Source organism: Alexandromys fortis, unplaced genomic scaffold, assembly GCF_014885135.2.
Source record: "Alexandromys fortis isolate MF-2015 unplaced genomic scaffold, M_Fortis_MF-2015_v1.1 scaffold_57, whole genome shotgun sequence".
NCBI classification, from domain to species: domain Eukaryota; kingdom Metazoa; phylum Chordata; class Mammalia; order Rodentia; family Cricetidae; genus Alexandromys; species Alexandromys fortis.
Window position 1 is genome coordinate 1726825 of NW_026067941.1, and position 20433 is coordinate 1747257.

A 20433-nucleotide genomic window follows, 5' to 3' on the forward strand; every position below is an offset into this window, starting at 1 on the left:
GTAGAAACTTGATGAAACATAAACCATGGCTTGATCAATACAAATAAAAACAAATTAGTTTAAATGAATAAGATAAATATAAATGTCATTAAATAAGCATGATCTTGGAAATTCTTTTAAACATAAAAGAGAAAAATAGTGGTTAGGGATAGAGTTCAGTTGGTAGGATGATATCCTGGAAGACATGAAGCCCTGGGATCGACCCCCAGCACCCCCTAAATCAGGTGTGGTGTCATCCACCTGTAATATCAGTCCTCAGAAGACAGAGGAAGAAGGATAAGAAGTTTAAGATTATCCTTGACCACACAGTGAGTTCAAGGTTACGCTGGGATACTTGAGGTCATCTTGGTGTGGAGGAGATAGAGAGAGAACAGGGTAAACCTTAAGGAAAAGCAGTGAAGAAGCTAAAGTTTTAGCAATGGTTTTTAAAATTAAAATAGATTGTATAAATTTTATAGCATTATATTTGAAAACATTGATTTAATTGATTATTTTCCAGGAAAATATAAATTTTTCCTATTGACTTGAGTAAACAGGAAAGGTGAAAAACTAAATAATTCAATACCTATAAAAATAATTTAACAGGCAATCAAATATCTATTGTTTAAAAGCTACCATCACAGGCAATTTATAGGCAAGTTCTGTCAAACATTCAAGAAATAGATAACTCTGACTTCATATAAATTATTTCAGAAACAGAGAAAAGACGGAAAGCCTCCCAACTTGTTACACAGACAGATAGAACAAGAGAAATCACATGGCCAGGAGTGTAAATGACTCTCCTGAATAATATATTACCAGGGAAATGTCCATTCCCACCCCACATGATTTAGTCCCTGGAATGTAGGATAAAGCAACATTTGGAGACCTTTTCTTGTAATTCTCTACATTAACAAATGAGAAAGTTGAAGTTGACATTGATGTATGCTTTTTTAAGGTCTTCTCAAATTCAACCCTTGTTTCTGATTAACATATAAAATCCCTCATGCTAAAATAGAAAAGAAAAATATACCCTAAATGTGGCAAAGAATGGCTGCCATAAGTTTAGTATGAACAATGGAGTTTTGGGAAACACTGTTGCGTCACACAGCATCAGGACAGCCATCAACTAAGTCACTCAACATTCTGCTAGACCTTGAAGCCAAAGCAGAATGAATTTAAGGTGGAATTGGTGGTGTTAAATTGAATCCCTGGTTATTGGGAATCTGCCTTTGCTGATGTAATAACCCAATCAAACCAAATGACTAAATTCAGGTTTGTTCTGAGCAAAGCATTTCTGAGTGGCCCCAGGAAAAGTTAAAATGACCATGAGGGGAACCCACGAGGTGGGGGCTTTTTAATGCCTTTTTAATCCTTCTCTGCCACCCAGAGAACATGATGCTTCCTATGCTTGGCCCTATTAAGCGTTACCAAGTCTTTTGTCGCTCTCTGCCCACTTTTCTAAGAAGTTCAGTTTGTGGCTCTAAATGACAGGGTGGTACGAGCTTTTATTCATTGCTCTCGCTGTTTCCCTGTGATTCCCCAGAGGAGAAAGGTGGGTGTGTTATCCAGGGTCCTACGAGGAAACTCGGGGCAGAGTTTTAATTTGGGATGATTTGAAGAACGTTCCTTCAATAGATGGATTGTTTACAAAATTCTGAGCTGGCCGTAGGGAACCATGAAAGTTTCTCCAGTGCCAGGGCTTCAGCGGAGGTGTTAGTTGCTGAGCCCTGAGCCAGAAAGAGTTAAAAGGAAAGCGATGGGATTCAGGAGAGGTGAGCAGGGGGAGCCATCTTGAGAAGGAACCAGAGAAACCTGTGAGAAGGCTCCAGAGGGGACTACTAACGGATCTCCTCATTCTGCCTCTCTCTTGTATCCTGGGAGTGCGGCCAGTGGCCCCACAAATGGTACTGAACTAAACTGGAGGACCAGGGAGCCCACTGATGGCTGTGTACATATGTTTCGCTATGATGTAGATGTGGTTTGGGCTGTTCATGTTCTGAAAGCATGAATCCCAATGTACGGTATCAGAGTAGTAGAAACGTTAGGGAATAGAGCCTAATAGAAGATGATTAGATCAGGAGGTCCATTGCCTAGGGATCTGGGGAGTGGGTTGAGGTCTCTTACTTGACTGGGGTGGGTTTCTTAGGAACAGGTTGTTAGGAAGCAGTATTGCACAGGCCCTGGCCCTTAATGGGTGTGGCCTACTTGTTCTTTTGCTTCTCTACCATGGATGCAGCCAGAGGACCCTTGACAGGATGTGCATGGCTCCAGCCACCAGAATAATGAACCAAACATAGCTCTTTACTTGATAGGCTACCAAGCTTATAGTAATAGAAAACAGACTAAGACACATTCTCTAGATGGCAGCAAGCAGGGCAGAAAGAGAAGTTCTGGTCTGTGAAACAGAAAATATCTGGCACTGGGGCAGAAACCTCTTCCACAATAATATTAAAACTAAAAGTTCGGACCACTGGCTTTACATGTTATCTCTCATTTGACACCTAAATTAATGTTATTAAGTCCTAAATTTATACCTCAAGCCAGACTTCTTAAAGTATGGATTTGTATCTTAAACTGCCTACTTAATCGCTTCACTTGAATGACTGACATTTCCGACATAAAATGTTGAAGACATAATTCTTAGTGTTTTTACCCCCAGATGTGTGCCTCCTCAGCCTTTTCAGAATTAGCAAGAGCTCTGCTGGTGTCCCTATTGTTCAAGTTAAAAAATCACCATTGATTTTTCTCATTCTCTCACTTCTTATTTATAATAGTCTCAAACTGTATCTTAGGTCATTCTGTTTTCTTTTGTGGTATTTGTGTGTGAGTTGGGGGGGGGGGAGATAGGAAAGGAGAGGGAGAGATTAGAGAGACAAAAATGTTCTAGACTCCAGGAATTCGCCACCTGGGAGGCAACAGAGGGCTGGCATGCAGACTTGAAGGATAGAAAGTTATGGACCTTGATTTAACACGTTCTTTTGGTACTTTTGAGTTAGATTTCCTCCAACGAGGCCACACCTATTCCAGTAGGACCGCATCACCTAACAACGCCAGTCCCTATGAGTTTATGGGGGCCAGATGCATTTCAACTACCACATAAGCATTTAAGTGCAAGCAACATTTTAGAAAGGTAGGAATCTTTAATACAGACATGAGGAGGTGGTGAGACAGGGAAGCTGCAGCACCAGTAAAGGGTGCATGATCATGCTAACTCCCACTTGGGTGCCTGAAGCGAATCCCATCCGGAAGTGCAGGCAAGTGTAAGTGTACCTTAATCATGGCAGCCAAGCGCAGTACCACTGTTCAAGGACTGGTCTCAGAGATCAATTAAAAACAGAAAAAACTTAGGGCCACATATGAATTCTTATTCCTCAAAACAGTGGAAGTCAAGACATTCTTTTCACATGGAAATCTCCATCTGGCTCATATTTTTAATTTTTAATTTTTTTTTCTGCCTTTAGTGCAGCAAGCAATTGTTAGAAAAGCTAGAGTTGACGCAATAAAAATGAGAAGATACTTTATAATTATGCAATTGGGTAAAGATGGAAATGGGGTGATCTAGAAGCCAGACGCGGTGGCATACACTTGTAAGTTCAGCACTGGGAAGGCCTGAGACAGCCTAGCCCAGTGTGGTAGTCTGAGAGAAAATGGCCCCCAAAGGGAGTGGCACTATGAGGAAGTGAGGCTGTTGTTGAAGTAGGTGTGGCCTTGTTGGAGGAAGTGTGTCACTGTAAAGGCAGGCTTTGAGGTCTCATATGTGCTCAAGCTTCACTCAGTGTGATACTGAGTTCACATCCTGATGCCTTCTTATCAAGATGTAGCCAGCACCATCTCTGCCAGGCTCCCTGCCATGATGACAAAGGACTGAACCTCTGAACTGTAAGCTGCCACCTCAATTACATGTTTTCCTTTGGAAGAGTTTGCTTGATGGGACTGGAGAGTTGGCTTAGCACTGGCTGTTCTTCCAGAGGACCTAGGTTCAATTCTCAACACCCACATGGCAGCTCACAACTGTCTGTAACTCAAGTTCCAGGGGATCCAACACCCTCACACAGACATACACACAGCCAAACACCCATGTACATAAAATACAAATAAATAAATTGTTTAAAAAAAGACAAAAATATTCTTAAAAAAAAGTATTGCCATGGTCATGGTGTACCATCACAGCAATAGAAACTCTAAGACACCCAGTGAGACTCTATCTCAAAAAAAAAAAGAAAAAAGAAAAGAAAAAAGAAAAACTGATGGCCTGAGGAATGACAACCAAGACTTCTGGTTGTCACACATACATATGGACCCACACAAATGCACACATCCATGTCTCTGTGTCTGTTTGTCTGTCTCTCTGTATGTCCATCTCTGTCTCTCCCTGCTTGTGTTTTCTGATGTCTTTGGTCTAAATCCTTCAGTCAAGGCTAAGTTCAGGCAATCCGTGTGATGTCACTGAATGTAGATTTGGGGAAAGATACACACGTGTGCTTGCCAGACTATGAGACACCCCCCCCATGTATGTTAGAAATCACTAAGGAAAACAGGCTTGGATAAAGGGGATAATAGGAAATTACTTTTCAGAAAAACACTATTAGGAGGGTTATAAGCTCATGGTCATAGCCAGCCATAATAAGGCTCTGAAATATAGGAATATTAGAAGAGATAGCTGCCACAAATCTCATGACAGAGGTCCTGAAGGGAAGAAGACAGACTATCTAGTTCCTAGTGATGTAGTTCCTGGAATGTTGGCGTTACTAGTATCAAACCAGGAGCATGGATAATAATAGGGACTTGAAGAGGGAGGGAGAGAGAAAGTCTCCAATTCCATAGGATGTCAGGGACCATTGTCCTAAAGATGATAGCAGGGACCATTGTCCTAAGAATGTTTGCAGAGAGCCCCACATCCCAACTATCTTGAGAACTGTTTGTTAATGGAACAACAAAAAGAATGTTTCCACTTACACAAAAAAACACCAGTTGTGCTAACTGGTGACCTTTGCTACCCCCTACCCCTCACCCCAAGCCAAGTTCCTCATTCAAGGGCTATATAAGCTGTATCCATTACCCTAATAAAGTGAGACCTTGACAATTGAATTCTGCTTGGTCTCCTTTTCTCTCGCCCATGATTCTTACAGGTAGAGCCTCTTCAGACCCTGAATAACTGGACCTGCTGGACGGGTCAATAGGACAAGGTGTTTCTTTGTTTGTAGGTTCTTGTGTGTGTAGTGAGCTCCTTACCACGGGGTCTAGCTGACTGATTCTATGTGCCACCGTGGCTTGCCCACAGCTGCCAGGGAGAGGGCGGTTGCAGGGCTGGGCTGCCGCATGCTTTATCGACTCCACACTCTGGTTGAGTTTCATCTGTTTTGGCTGTTTCTGAGCGCTGGGATTAAAAGCGTGTTAGGATTAAAGGTGTATCCCACCATACTCAGCTAGTTACATATTCTTATTGATAACATTTCTTTCAGCTTATAATTGCAAGCATTTGTAGTTAGTTTTTACAACATGCATATACTACGAAATACGGTCATATACTTTTTCTTGCCGTTGGAAGCTAAATATCTTTAAGCCAGAGAATCCCATTTACTCGATTAGCTCACCGCTGTCTTCACCTACGATTTGCCACTCAGTTTATCCCAGAGGAAGAGTCTCAGTGCCACCAACTCCTTGTTTCCTTGTGCATTATTATTAAAATTCAGCTCGATTCATGGTCTCTGCAGGAATACTTTAAAGCCTTCATTTCATTTTTTTGTGGATTAAAATTAAATAAGGGAATCCGTAAATCCATGCAACTGGTTACATGCAAATTGCAACCTGTCAGAACTCGCTGCAAGAGAGAGGTTGAGAATGGAGGTCAGTGTCAAGGCCAGATCGCTGGCTCTGAGCCGCACTCCTCTCTCCCCAGGATACCACTGTCAACGAACGTCATGAACCAAGGCAAGCTGTCAGTGTCGATCACGTGCTAAATATGAAAGCTTAGCGCCTTCGTTTTTAATAGCTCTAGATGTTTTATTATTTTTGCTCATGCTATGAGGGGGATGTTGAGATACACAGTCATTTTAAGCAGAAGTTTATTTAACAAAGCAGAGGAAGCACTCCAAGGAGAGACTGAAATGAGCGGCCCTTATAAGGGTTCTGTATTTTTTTTTTACTTTTAATGAATATTTATGAAGCAGGCGGAATATTGATGAAATAAGGTCACACTTTTTCCCTTCCAAATCGTGGTGGACCAGATGTCTCTTTTCGCTTGTTTGTTCTCAGGAGCTTCTGGAGAAGTCCACAAGGAGAGGAAGCGCATGCCCTGGGACCTTGATTTTCGCCATAACAGGAGTGACCGATCTACAGCCTAGAGCAGGTTTCATGTGCTGGGTGGCTTCCAGTTAAGTCCTTTTTGAGGACGCTCGAATCCCATGAAGCTGGTCTGTCAGCTACGACATTTTAGTTTTAGATTTGTTTATATTATTTTTATATGTACGAGTATTTTGTCTGTGTGTGTGCATGCATACCTTATATGTGCAATGCTTAAGGGAGCCTTTGACCTCTGACAGGGCATCAGATCCCCTTGAACCTGGATTTACAAATGCTTGTGAACCACCATGTGGGTGCTGACTATGAAACCCACACCTTCTGAAAGAGCAACAAGCATTCTTAACCACAGGACAATTTCCCCAGCATTGACATTTTGTTATTTATTTTAAATTTTTTTCCTAAATTTTTATTTTATGTGTATGGATGTGTACCGCATGGTATTTGGTATCATGGAAGCTAGAAGCATTGGATCTTCTGGACCTGCAATAACAGACAATTGTGACCTGCCTGTGTGTGCTGGGAACTGAAGCCAGGTCCTCTGCAAGAACTCATTCCACACATTGTTATTATTTTTGTAATTGAGGTTTTACAATGCAAACTGAGGCTAGTGTTAGGTCTAGTGGGGGTGGGGGGGTCGTGCAAAGATGGGGACAGACCACCAATAAACCAGAAGCAAACTTTATTCCAGAAACCAGAATCCAGGAAAAAATTTTAAAAAAATAAAATAAAAAATCTCCATGGGGCACAAAAATCTTATCAGCTAGCAGAGACCACAGCCAGGGATGGATTTTGTTAGGCTGTGGCAAAGGCCGGTTTCTGGACTCACCTTTTTATAGTAGGGGCACCAAGCATTAGGTCTGAACAAAAGAATCTTTACAATTTCAAGGTAAAGCTCAGATACAGATTGCCTTACTTTACAGTCTCCATTAACAGAGTTTTTCAGTTTTTCTAGTGTTTGTACTTAATCTATTGTCTTTCTTGGTACGTCCAGGTAGTGTCTCTCCTCTTTGATGCTGCCAGTTTCACATAGCAGGGATACTGCATAACCCAGAGGTCATATATCCATTTCCTAAAAGTTGGCTCAGCTCCTATCCATAGGCTAGCTCTCAGTTTGCAGAGAGATGTTTTGGCCTTGTAAAGAGAGCTATGGGTTGTAAAGCGGAGTAACCCACTGTAGTTAATCCTTAAGCTGCTGAGAAAGCTGCTGACAGTCTGTTCTCATTCTCCTAGGCCTACAACTTTATATTTATTTCTACATTCCTATTTCTACAATCTACATTTTTATATTCTTATCCTTGGACCCTTGTGTCAGGATTTTCGATAGACTGACTGGCAAGCTAAACAAATAAGAAACGGTCCTTGGGCTGTGCCTAGGACCTCCTTCTCCTGGCTCCCCCATTAATGTCTATCACTTATCTAGTACTCTGATGGGAAGCCCCTGGCCTGGGAGTTGCCCCAGTCCACACTCCAAGTCCCAGGCCTCCAAGCACTGACACCTCCCCCAGGGAGGACCAGGACCACGCCCATAGGCTATTTAGGTTGGCACTAGAAAAAGGAACACGTGGTTTCAGCTTCCGCAGTACCCTTTAGCTCCTTAAAAAGACAGAAGACCTTCCACCTCCAGGCCTTGCCTCTGGGTTTGGCAAAGCAACACACACAGCAGAAAGCAGCCTTCCACCTCTTCAGCTTCCTGGATGCCTTTCGGGGAATCAATCTTCTCTCCCAGCCAAGACAGGTAGACTAATCTTTCCCTCACCCACAGGAAAAATCTTTGGGCCTCTTGTACTCAGCAGCTAATGGCAAGCACTACTTCTAAGACTGGTATTCTCCAAAGACTAAGGAGAGGATTTGGGATTGCCTGCGTAGCTAAAAAAAAAAAAAAATAAAAAAAAAAAACTGTCTCATTTTTGCTCATTTATCCCTCCCAGATCTGTCTAATGGCATTTGACAACCTAGGTACTGTTAACTTATTACTTCATCCATGACATTTAATGAAGTTTCCTGCTAAAATACAGACAGGTATGCCTCCTTAACAGGCTTCATAGTCCAGGATTCACAGGTTTCAAGTGTGTCTTCAGAGGTTCAGAGTTTCTAATTTCCTTTAATTGTCTTCTAAAATCTGTTCCAGTTTTCTTAAAGTTCTTCTACACTGAGCCCAGCCAGTTTCAAGCATATTTTACAGGTCACTCCTACTACCTGGGCCAAGACCAACTCACAAAGTGCTCCCCAGACAACACCAAACACCTGCAACAGCTCCTGAGCCTTTACCATTGGTACCAATTCTCCTGGATTAAGAACACCTGCCAACTAAAAAGTGTTTTAAAAACCCAGGGTTTATCTGCTATTGTGTCCCATCCCATGGCTAGACCCATTTCACAGGGCCAATAATAACAATATTTTTTTTCTCCTAGCCACCTGCCTTCTCATCTCCCTCAAAAAGCAGCTGCCTAAGGACTCCGGGATGACAGAAAACCAATGCTGCTCCAGCCACACCTCTCTCAAAGTGTGAGTGCACCACCTCTCAGATCTCCCCTCTCCCCTGTCGCCCCATGCCTGCAGGAAGTAGCCAGACTTGAGCCAATGCTCCTTTATCCAAAGAGAGCCTAAAATGTTGGTTCTAAATATCACCTCAGCTCCTTGTCATACCCCTATATCCAAAGAGCCTGGAATGTAATATTAAGTTGGGGGCATCACCCTAGTCCTCTAACAGTCCTATATCCAAGAAGTCTGGGATGACTGGAAGCCCCTGGACCAGGAGTTGCCCCTGTTGTACTCCTACTCCCAGCCTGTCAAGCACTGACACCTCCCCCAGGGAGGGTCAGGACCACGCCCACAGGCTATTTATGCTCGTGCCGGAAAAAGGAACACGTGGTTTTGGGTTTGCAGGGGCTCCTCTTCCCGCCCTGCTGTCTCGGTCCACCTGAGAGTGCCGCATTTATTAAACATGGGCATTTTAATTTGGTCTAATCTGGTCTGATTGGAGTTCTTTGCATTGGCGGAGTGGCTTTTCTTAAGATTAAACTAAATATATTCACACATAATTAGAAGATTTTAAGCAGTCTCTGGTTTTTGTGTGTATCTGTTCAACCTATCATCTAAATCCTTCACTGGCAGCAAATACTAACTGAACTAGTTACTTTTTTTATTTCTCTGACAAAATAACATGGCCACAGGCACCTGAAGAAAGAGTTTATTTTGGCTTATGATCCAGAGGACTAGATGTCCATAATGGCAGGAAAAACATGGCAGCAGGAGCAGGCAGCTGAGAATTCACATCTCAACCCTACCCATAGGAGGCAGAGTGAAAACTAGAAATGTAGCAAGGCTATCAACTCAAAATCCACCCCCAGTGATGGACTTCCTCCAGCAGACCTCCACGCCCATAATCTCCCCCAAACAGCTCCTTGGACTGGGGACCAAACCAAGAGTTCAAATGCATGAGCCTATGGGGGACATTGTTCATTCAAACCATCACACTGACACGCCGTGTCAAGCAGCCACGAGGGGCCTCCAGCAGCGGCTCCTGAGATGCATAGTCTCTTTTATCAGAGACAGGAGAATTGATGTAGCATGGGTTTGCCAAACTGGATGAAATGCACAGGCTGTAAGAATACAAACAGGCATTGGAAGGATGATAGGGTGGGAGGGAGGCAGTGGTGGGTGTATAGGATCCATATGCATTGTATAAATGTATAAAGCCATCAAATAATTTTTAAAAAGTATTATTAATTATTTTAAAGAAACGGATATTGAGACACAGTTTCAGTGGAGCTGGAGAGAGGGGAGAACAAGAAAAATGTTTTAAAACCTAAACAAAGCAAATACAGTAGGAGGTCGTTCAAGACGATGGCTGTAGCCATCAGGGTGGTGGTGCTTTGTTCAAGGCAAAAATCCAAAAAGACAAGTAAAGAAAGAAAGGAACTTCACAATCATCTTTAAGTCCCCTAAAATTTCTTGTCTGGGAAGACTTAGTAAAAGAATAAGGAAGTCACCCATCTCTTGCTTGCCACCTAGAAATGTGTTCTCCCCCTTCCCCACATCTATCATGGTGATCATTCAAATGCATATTTTTCTGCATATTCTAAAGTAACTTGTCACTTCTTTTGTGTTTTGATAGATGTTTCCTGGTGTTTAACTCCTGACTACTTCTTTTCATACATCTGAAATGTTGTAATTTCCTCGAGACTCGGGGTAGCTTAAGAACAAAGCCACCACTGTTTCTTTTTGATCATCACCTGGTTTCCTAAAGGAGAATGACCCTGGGCATCCAGAAGGTCCCATGATCTATGCTGGAGGTGGCGTATGATGCACCTTGATGAAGCTCTCTTATTACAACCAATGCTTTTGGACCAGTGGCTGAGGATAAAGCGCTGGTAAAGAGAATATATTGATAGTATTTCTTTCAAAGAGCTCAAAGCCTATATTAGTTGTGTGGTCTTACAAGAGGAAAAATGATCCCTATAATCATGGCTCTTATCGTTTTCTCATATCCTTTTTTTTTTTCAATAGAACTTACCAGCAGTCTTAGGTTGAGATTATTTTTATTTACTCTGGAAAAAAAAAAAATGAGGTCAAGCGGCTCACCCAGTTTACACAAAGCTCGCTTCTACAGTAAATTCCACAGGCACAGCAGGTCCCATATTGTGCGATACATGACAAACAGCAGCAAATGAAACAGGTTTCCCCATTTTCTTTAGCTTCCTGTATTTGCTGCCTCCTCCCCTCCACCTGGCCCAGGCTGTGGTGGATTAACAGTCCTAATTTACTTTCTGCTTGGGTTGAGAAAACTCTTCAACAAAATGAAACCTCGGGGGCCTCATAAGAAAACAGAGAGAGGAGGCAGGTTCACCAGAGGATGTAAACCATGAAGATGACCACAAAGTGGGGGAGATGAGGTTAACTAGAAATCCCCAAGCTATAAAGCATGGAAGATGGAGGCAGGAAGGCTGGGGAGAAAGTCACGATAAAGGAAATCCCAAATTTCAGACTATTATATCACCTGTTTGTTGGGTCTTAGAATAAATGAGCCACTATGCTGTCTTAGCATGGTAGATCACATAAACTGGGGAAGATGTGTTTTCTCTAAGCATCAGTCAGTTTCTCTCTCTCTCTCTCTCTCTCTCTCTCTCTCTCTCTCTCTCTCTCTCTCTCCTTGTGTGTGTGTGTGTGTGTGAAAGACACACACATTTATGAGTGTCCAATAAAATATAGGATGGCCAATAAAAGTTGGACTTCAGAGTTTTTAAAATCCAAGTATCTTGCAAGCAACACACGGCACATATTTATACTAGAAATCTCTTCATTGCTCTAACTTGCAGTTTAATTGAATGCTTCGCATTTTATTTATTGTATCTATCAACTCTAACCTAATTAGACTTCAGATCAAGCTCCGATAGCGAATGTAATCCAACTGAAGCTGGGGAGAATGAGAGCGTCTTCGGCTGTTGTGCTGGCCTTTATCGGGATGGCCATCATCTTGTGTTCAGACCTGCATGTTGTAAATAAGTATTAGTGTCTAGCTGGAGTTATCCCAAGTTCACACTTCAGGTGATGGTCCCAATCTGCAGATTCTGGGAAGAGTTTTCAAGCAGATTTAATTTGGAATTCATTCTGTTCTCACCCAAATTACAGAAATGCTCAACCCATCCTGCTGTCACCAAGATAACCCCCTGTGATAAGGTAGCAAACATCTCTAGTTAAATCCTAGAGTGAACTCAACATCCATCTCTTCAAGGACCAAAGAGCACCTACTTGTGTAGGAAGTCACTATCATCATCATCAAGGTCTCCCTGTAAATCCTACTCTTGGAACTTAAAGATTTATCAGAGGATGTTTGTAGAAACTCCTTCCTGGCAGTGAGTTCATTTCAGAGACCATAGCAAAAGGATCAAGTTCAGGTTTAACAAACGGCAGGAGGAAAGAACAAACAGTTCCCTAAACCACATCAGTTACATTTCCATCTGTGTTATTCAATGTTCATTTCTCTGGAGAGCTATGAAATCAGACCCGCTGAGGCAGTAAACTGTCTCAGTGTGTGGAACAAAACTCCCATTCCCACCCACAACCACAAATGTGACCCTCGTAATAGCCCCCACAGTCCACATTAAAGCTAAAAGAAAGTGTGATGGCTTTGCAGGCTATTGGCTATACTTTGGGCACACGCACACATGCGTGCATGAACACACACATACACACACCTAGAGATTTAAAAAATGCTATAGAATGTACTAAACTTTGATTTTCTAAATCTAACCTTCCTTAAGTTTTTAATTAAGGTGAAGCTCACATAAAATAGAGCATTTCAAAGTGGACAGCATAGGGGTGGTGGGTGTGTTCCCGATGCAGAGTATCCTTTGTGTCTCCCCAGATGCTCCCATGGCTCTCTTTCTACTACCCATTGAGTTGCTGTTCCCCATTCCCTCCTGCTCTGCCAAGTTACCAGTCTGATCCCTATCATTGTGAACCTACCTGTGACTGCTATTCCACGTAAAAGAATCCTCTGCTGTCTTTTGTGTTCACTTTAGGCAGCCTAGTACGATAGTAGGACAGCCATTTTGTAGTACAAATCAGCACTTCGTTGCTTTATATAGCTGGATAACAATTTCCTTACATTTTAAACTTTCATTTGTAAATCTTATTTTAATTCCCAGACACTTGGACATGTAATTTTTTTGTATTTTCTTACTTTATTCATTTTTTGAGACAGTATCATACATCCTAGCCTGGACTTGAACTCATTGTGTGGCCAAGAATGACCTTGAACTTCTAATCCCCCTGCCTCTACATCCCCGAGACTACAAAGGTGTGGCTATGTGTGGTGTTGAGGAGCCCAGGATTTCATGAACTCCAGAAAAACACTCCACCAACTGAGCACAATCCTATGCCATTTTGAGTAATTTTTAAATGGACTTCTATTTAGCCTATGGTTAAAACTCATTGAAATTCCTTTAAATTTTCCAATAGTATGTAGGTTAAATGTATTCAATATTCTTCAATTCTTCAGTGAGCATCTTAAATGAAGTATAACTCAGAAGAAGACACAACTCTTTAGCTTCCAGTTCCCTGGTTGCCACAAGTGAACAGGGCTGTGTAGCTCCCACCAGCTCAGGAGAACACGGCTCACAGCCCAGAAGCTTGCCCTTGCCCCTTCACTTCTTCCTGGTAAGGAATCACCTGCTATCTTTACATCCTGAACATGGCTAATTTTTGATATGTTAAACTTATCTCCTAATGTCCCCTGTAGTATTTTCCAGACACTTTTTTTGCTTAACAAAAAACAGGGGTTGCTAAGGACAAGATTCAGAGACCCCACCCTACCCACCCAGAACTTGCCTTCCTCCCTGTACACACCAGAAGCAATTCCCTCCCTCTGTGCTGAATAGACAGCACACTTTGCTCTTGGTGTGAAAGAGCTGGGGGTGGAAGGAAATGGCGCTGTGGATCAGTTATGGCCGAGTTCAGTTTGAAGATCAGTTGCTGCGAGCAACGGTATATCAACTACCCACAGTAGTGTGGGAAGTTCACTCTTTCCTTTTGGTAAACTCTTTAGGTGTGTGGACAGACTAGAGCTGGCAATGGTAGAGGGATGGTAGGGGGCTAGATGACCACTTCAAGAACCCTTATTTGAGTTTAGGGTTTGTGTTCTTGCTTTTGTGGGGTTTTGTTTGCTTGCTGCTGCTGGAACTTGGACCTAGAGCTCAACACATGACATGCTAGGCAAGATCTCTAGCCCTGAACTAGTCCCCTAGTTGTGAGGCTCATATTCTTAATTTAGTCCATTTATATTAGCTCTTAACTTGAGGCTCTTTGTGAATTTCACACTGTGCACTCTAATCTTACTCATCTCCCTGTTCCTACATATCTGTTCTCTGCTCTTGCAACTTGCCCTCAAAATAAAATAAAATAAAAATCTCGAAGTGAAAGCTGTGGTGTGACACATAGTACACCTACCCCTTTGCACAAACAGTTTTATTTGCAAATGTCCATTGTGATGAATGGTTCAAAGCCTCTGGCTTCTGTGTACTATCAGTACTGGATCCTCAGTGGACTTCCCTCGGATATCCTTTTGACCTGTGTCATGGAGCTCCTGAAGCTTTGGTTCTGCGGGACTGGTCCCTTCACTTGCTCCAGTAGTTCCCAGATGCGGTAAATGCTAGGGTGGGCCAACTCAAAGCCCTTGGTCTGGGACTGGGTCGTAACTGAGTTGGTCAGCCTGCCTGCTCTCTTGCACCTGAGCCACCAGGGCCAGCCCGACTGTGCTGCCCAGGAGAGGGGCAGGGTTGCTCTTCTGAGTACTGCAGCTGGCAAGGGAAACTTGAGAATCTTTACATCAAAACTTGACTGTCTGTTTTCAGTAGTGGAAGTTAAAAAACAAGGCTGTGGGCATGTTAGGTAAGCAAGTGCGCTGAGCCACATCCTCAGCCCCCAAAGTTGCCTGTTTTCATATACCTGCAGATTTCCATGCTGCTTCTGCAAATCTGAGAAAAAGGTGGTTTGTGTGTGCGTGCATGCTTGTGTGTGTGCCTGCGTGACCACCTTACTGGTTGGTCCTGGGAATTTCTCAGAGACGGTGCTGTCTTATTTTGCTCTTGGCCTGTGCTTTGGGTAAGAAGTCCGCATGTTGTTTCTTGTCCCGTGACTCCGCACTCATTGAGTGCCGGTCACAGGAAAAGCAGGGGAAGGATTTCAGATAAGCAAGACACAGCTCCCGATGTGCTGTTCTTAGACCTCACCGGAATTCAGTCACGCTTGCTGGAGAGGAAGATAGAGCAGGACAGGAACACATGAGAAGTGGAAATACCCACTCCAGCCCCGTGTTTGCTATGTGCTTTAAGCTGCACTTTCTCCGAGGATAGCTGGGAGACCACGGAGAGCTGATGCCTTCTTTCCTACCGAGAAAAACAGAACATTTTGCCACAGAATCCAGGGAGGGCTTGGTAGCGTAAAAGTAGTTTAAGATGTAAGGCAAAATAACAAATATTATTAACTGTACTCATAGCATCCTTTAGCACTATTGCCTATAGACTGCCTTTGGGAAGGAGTTCTTACAATGAGAAATGCTTTATTATTGTAATAGAACACTCAGTTATCTACTCTGATGAGAGGTGGAGGGGGTTCTAAATTCATTGTATTAATTTAGAGTTGAGAAGAATGATTACAAACACAGGCCACCTATGGGTACCACATAATACGGATGATATAGTGAGGTCATAGTGGGAGTGTGATGCGTCCTATTTATACAGTTCTAGCTACAAAGAGTATATTAGGTATTTTGCAGCCAAGACTCAGAAGCCTAAAACAAACAAGATTAAAATCAGTAATAAAGCAAATCAGAAGGAGCCAGGGAAAGTCAGCAATAAATCTGATGCAAAACCAGTGTGATCTGCCTAAGGCCTTTTAGAATTGGCTTCAGGCTATGGCTTTTCTTTGCTTATTTTAGTGATGGGGGGGGGGGGGGTAGAGGGGGGGGGGGGGGTTGGTGCCTGTGAAGGAGAGGGCAGAGCCATCCTGTTATTATAGGGAAGGACAGAATTTCCATGACTCAAAGATCCTTGTGCAAACTGTCCACAGGCGTGTGTGTGTGTGTGTGTGTGTGTGTGTATGTGTGTGTGTATGTGTGTGTGTGTGTGTGTGTGTGTGAGAGAGAGAGAGAGAGAGAGAGAGAGAGAGAGAGAGAGAGAGAAAGAGAGAGAGAGAGGAAGTCTCCCCATAGTCACCTACCAGTGCAACTTACGATCATACTTAGTCAAGAAATTCTTCCTCTTCCTCTGTGTAACTCCATATGTTTTTTTTGTTGTTTTTTTTTGTTTGTTTGTTTGTTTTTGCTGGTTTTTCCATTAACGTTTTTATTGTTTTCCCAGGTTGGCTCTCAACTTCCAAACTTCTTTCATGATTCCTTGAAACGAAACCCTCAAATTCTGCCCCACTGGACAGAAGTAAGTGTATTGGGATCTAGTTCTGCCTTTTGTTACTGATTCAGGAATGGAGAAGCTGAACTTAACAGTGGTCCAGGGTTCGTTTGATGTAACTGGAGGTTTCTCTCCTGCCCGCCTGTTCCCAAATAACCACTCTGGGGCTTAACATTAATTATAATTGCTTGGCTACTGGCTCGGGCTTCTTACTGGATAGCTGTTACATATAAATTAACACATAAAGGAAAGACAAAGACTCAGGTGCCAGAACCCGGAGAGCCCAGAACAGCCATCAAATTGCCCAAGCTGCAGACTCCGGTTGCCTTTTCTGGTTGTGGAGGGTTGTCAGAAGGAGTCCACCAATCAGGCATCTCTGAGACGCTGTGGGCCACTGAGATGTGGGACCCAGCAGCCCAGGCACTTCGGCTGGATAACCCTGGCTCCACGGTATTCACAGAGGACTGCAGTGTGCTGCTTAAGTTGGTCATGGCTGGCAAAGTGACCAGCTCCCTGGGCCAGAGGCTGCCGCAGAAGGGCGATGTGGAGATGTTGTGTGATGGACCACGGTGCCAAGGTCTCAGCGGCCTGAACCATTTCAATTCCCATACTAACTACAAGTTCAAAAACTCCCTGGTGGTCTCCATCCTCAGCGACTGCGATTACTACCGGACGCATTTCTTCCTGTTGGACAATGGTCAGGAACTTGATGTACTTAAAGCGCTCCGTGGTGCTGAAGCTCACATGCTGCCTAGTCCGCATGGGCCACCAGTGCACCTTTTGTGTGCTGCAGGTTGGACAGTATGGTGTGGAACAGGCGCGGAGACGGGCCATCATTTTGGCTGCAGCCCCAGGAGAGAAGCTGCATCTGTTTCCAGAGCCTCTGTATGTGTTTGCACCTCGCGCCTGCCAACTGAGTGTTGTGGTGCATGACAAGAAGTTTGTTAGCAACATCACCAGGTTGACCTTGGGGGCCCCTTCCGAACCATCATCGAATCATACCATGTCTGACCTCCCTGAGATCCAGAAGGGACCCTCGGCACCTGAGATCTCCTACAACGGAGAGCCACAGTCCTTGTTCCAGAGGCAGCTGCGGGGCTCACACTCCCAGCCCATCCTCGGGGATTATATCTGCAAGGACATGAGCCCATTGGTGGCTGCCAGCCTGCGGAACATTCCACTGCTCCCAGGATCAGATTGGCGTGACCTGGCCAATATAGAAGTGCTGCCGAGCGACGGTACTAAGACCAGAAACTGTGCTACACTTTCTATGAGAAGCAGAATGTGCCATGCGTGGGGTCTGTTCCTGTATGGAAGCTGCAAGTCCTGCAACCCCACAGCCAGGCAGTTCAACACCCTCATCCCCTGGTGCCTGCCGCACACTGGAACCGGGCGCAAACACTGGGCTGGCCTCTATGGGCGCCTGGAGTGGGATGGCTTCTTCAGCACCACTGTCACCAACCCTGAATCCATGGGCAAGCAGGGCCGGGTTCCCCACCCAGAGCAGCACTGGGACGTTGAGCCTGTGGGAGTGTGCCTGCTCCCAGGACTTTCCGGACACCTACTGGCAACATCCTGGACAGACGCTGGCAGGTGAGTAATGCCGTGCCACCACCATTGGCCAAAGCCATGGGCCTCGAGATAAAGCTCTGTATGTTGGCCAGAGCTCAGGAGATCACCTCGGATGCAGTTAAAGTAAAAGAGACTGCCAGGACGAAATAGTTCTGCTCTCTTCCAGAACCCCACATACACTGTTTTTAACCTGTTGAGCCCAATGATTTGCAATGTTGTGCACAGTGTCTGTGGCCGTGGCTGACAGTAAGCTGTTTGTGTGAGGTTTACTTTGTGATCAAGCCGTGCAGTACTTTGTGCATTCTGGATTTTAAAGAGTTTTGGTTTTTGATTCTGTATTCTATCTGATCTGCCGCTATGCAGGTAGCAAACAAGACTTGCTGTAGTTTTTATATGTTGTAATATTTCTTCAAATAAAGCGCTTTTATAAAGCAAAAAAAAAATTAACCCATTTGTAATAATATGTGTATCGCTCCATTGGCTGCTGGCATCTCCCAGACTCCTCCTTCTTTCCTCCCTGTCTCTATTCTGCCTTGCTATTGGCCAAACCAGCTTCTTTATTAACCAATGGTAATAAGACATATTCACAGCATGCAGAAGGGCATGCACGTTGGTTGGGCCCAGCTATTTCAGTATAATATATCACAAAGGGAACATTCTTATTTTATAACCTAAGAAAATAAATATTTGTTTGTAAAGAAAAGCATTCATTTCCCCCCCGGGGAGTTAAATTAAAAATTTGATAAAGTGTTCCCTAAACCTCTGGGAAAACTGTTCTATTTGCTAATTTTCTTGCTCTAACAAAAACAGCTTAGGAAGGTTGATTTTAGCTCACAGTGCGAGGGTCCAAGCCGTCACAGTGGGGAAGGCACAGTAGCAGGGGAGTGCCTGCCGCCTGTGGCCACATCGCATCTACAGCCAGGAGTCATGGCACCAATGTGATAGTTTAATGGCAGAAGTTAACCTTGGTGGAACCAAGGGTCACCACAAAGCCACACCATGCAACAGAGCTCATCTAGGAGGTTTATTGTAGGGTGCAGAGGCAAGAGCTTAGAAGGGAGAGTGGGGTGAAAAGGGCTTGCCTTTTATAAGGGATTTCGCGAATGTTCATAGGGAGCGTGCTCTACTCAGTGGGGCAGAAGTCACAGTGTCACTTCTTGGCTGCTGCTGAATATGTGTCCTGCTAAGTCCCTGAGGGCAGGCTGGAATAAATGCCTGAATGCCATCAGATATCACTATGCAGCTCAGGCTGGCCTAAGGATTGCTGTTCGAGGCCGGTCAGTTTTGCCTGTGAGTATGTTTGTGTACCACTTGCATGCCTGGTGCCCATAAGAGCAGAAGAGAGAGTCAGATACTCTGGGATTAAATAGATGGTTGTTAGCTAACATGTAGGTACTGGGCCTTGAACCCTGGTCATCTGAGAGACCAGCCAGTGCTCTTAATGGCTAAGCCATCTCTCCAGGCCCTATTTTATTTTTTATCCAGTTCTGTGAATAAAATTTATTGATCTCTGTCAGTAGAATGGTACCACCCCCATTCAAGGTGGATCTTATCACCTCAATTCCCTCAGTGTAGAAACTTCTTCATGAGCATGTTCAGAGGTTTGTCTTCTAAGTGATTCTAGATCCCACCAACTTGACAATGCTAACCATCAGAGCCTCACTCTGCATGCTGAAGAAAATGGTTCTGGTATCATTGGTGCCTTGGCTTATGTGTTTTGTGTCCTTGCTGCCAAGGCAGATGCATTTGCCTATCAAAGTATCACTTCTAAGGGTGGAAAATTTATGTGAAAGTTCTACTTCTGTACCATGTATTATAAAAATTGTTTGCTGCTGCCTGCTTGCTATCTGGAGTAGTGCATGGTTAGAAGGCGAGCACTGCTCTCGGTCTCTTCTGAACACATGGCCATCTCTGCTCTCTTTGGTCCTGTGTTTAGCTTTGGCAAGATCCACATTGCCTATGTAGTGGCCATCCTAGAGCTCCAGAGTTTAGCAGAGTCATTGTATCTAGGGTAGATATCAGAATGAGTGGTTGTTTTCTAGAAGTACTTTGACCTTACATTGTAGTAAACAGTAAAGAATCTTTGTGGCAAACAGTGATTTGTAGAATTGTCTTTCTGAAGGGGTGGAGTAGCCATCCCATGACTTTGGTCACCTCTGGCACACCTGAGGTTCTTGGATTATTGTATATTGCAAATGATACACAATAAAAGATCAAAGTCTCAAGGGCTTGTGATGCTTTCCTTTAGTAAGACATGCAAATTAGATTAGGGACCTTGGTATGAGGAAATACTTCACTCAATAAAGCAACTTTGTGTAACAATGAATAAATACACCTTTGTAGAGCTGTTTAGAATTCAGGTCATCAGAGAGGCTGGGTCTTCCTGCTGCCACACAGGCCTTAATAGTTCATCTTGGAGTGACTTCTTTCTTCAACTAAACACACAGCACACTGACACTGTGGGATCAGACAGCAGCCGGAAGATCTAGTGACAGTTGATGGACTTGATGGCTTCTGGGAGCGTCGGGTTTTTTTTTTTTAAGGGTATGACCCCTGGTAGGTAGAACACATTCCAGTTCCTAGTGTGTGGCAGCACACCCATGAGTGTCTAGCCAACACAAATTATACTCAATGAGTTATTAAAAAAAAAAAAAAGGACACAAAGTTG

General features: G+C 43.8%; 1 long non-coding RNA gene and 1 pseudogene across 1 annotated transcript; both read left to right on the plus strand.

The window, feature by feature from the left end:
* Positions 1-7887: 7887 nt before the first annotated feature.
* LOC126505297 (uncharacterized) lies at positions 7888-13423 on the plus strand. The gene is made up of 3 exons (XR_007592854.1): positions 7888-8020; positions 8697-8790; positions 13289-13423. It is a non-coding gene; the product is annotated as an uncharacterized lncRNA (long non-coding RNA).
* A 2843-nt stretch (positions 13424-16266) lies between these two features.
* Positions 16267-17915, plus strand: LOC126505208 (DNA (cytosine-5)-methyltransferase 1-like; annotated as a pseudogene).
* The last annotated feature ends 2518 nt before the right edge of the window (positions 17916-20433 follow it).